The sequence below is a fragment of the Oryzias melastigma genome, linkage group LG2, assembly GCF_002922805.2.
Source record: "Oryzias melastigma strain HK-1 linkage group LG2, ASM292280v2, whole genome shotgun sequence".
Taxonomy (NCBI): domain Eukaryota; kingdom Metazoa; phylum Chordata; class Actinopteri; order Beloniformes; family Adrianichthyidae; genus Oryzias; species Oryzias melastigma.
The window spans coordinates 1,400,726-1,401,699 of NC_050513.1; positions in this window are offsets into that span (position 1 = coordinate 1,400,726).

Genomic DNA, 974 nt, shown 5'->3' on the forward strand with positions numbered 1-974 from the left:
AGGTGATTAAAATGGACAACAGGGAATAGGCTGAGCACGTAAGTTTGTACGCTAATAGTTGGGGTCTCCCTCTCCGAATAGCAGCATAGCCAGCCAACTGCAGCATCACAGCGGGGGACCCGCCTCACCACAGCTGGGTGGTGATGCAGGCCCCCATCCTGAGCCGCAGTGGCTGAACAGCAGCCGACCCAGAGGGGGAGGACCCAAAAGAGGAAGCACCGGAATTAAAAATGAGGAAGTAAACGTACTGATAAAAGCAATCAATAAATGAATAAACAGTAAAACATTGAAGTAAGAAATATTAAAATACATTATTAATAATACAGTTAAAATTCATATAACATGATAAAATAGTACAAGAATCAATGAATAATAAAAGTGGTAAAAAATTAACTAAAAGCCAAGGTAAAAAGATGAGTTTTGAGTTTTTTCTTAAAAGCATCTATGTTCTCTGCGGCTCTCAGGTCCTCTGGCAGACCGTTCCACAAACGGGGGCCATAATACTGAAAAGATGCCTCTCCATATGTTTTTGTTTTAACAGTTGGAATTACTAAAAGACTAGTGCCAGAAGATCTTAGAGTCCGCGAGGGTTCATATTTGACTAAAAGATCTGACAGATAAGAAGGCGCTTGGCCATTAAGACATTTAAAAACCATTAAAAGGATCTTAAAATCAATCCTGAAGCTTATGGGGAGCCAATGCAGGGATTTTAAAATTGGAGTGATATGAGCCCATCGCCTGGTCCTGGTGAGAACTCTTGCAGCTGAATTCTGGAGAAGCTGAAGGTTCCTAATTTTCGTTTTTGGAAGACCAGCAAGCGTTACAATAATCAATTCTACTCATAATAAAAGCATGCATCAGCATCTCCATATTAGCAAGAGAGAGAATTGGGCGGACTCTAGCCAAGTTTCTAAGATGATAAAAACCTGTTTTAACTTGTTGTTTAATGTGAGGGATAAAAGTTAGCTCAGAGT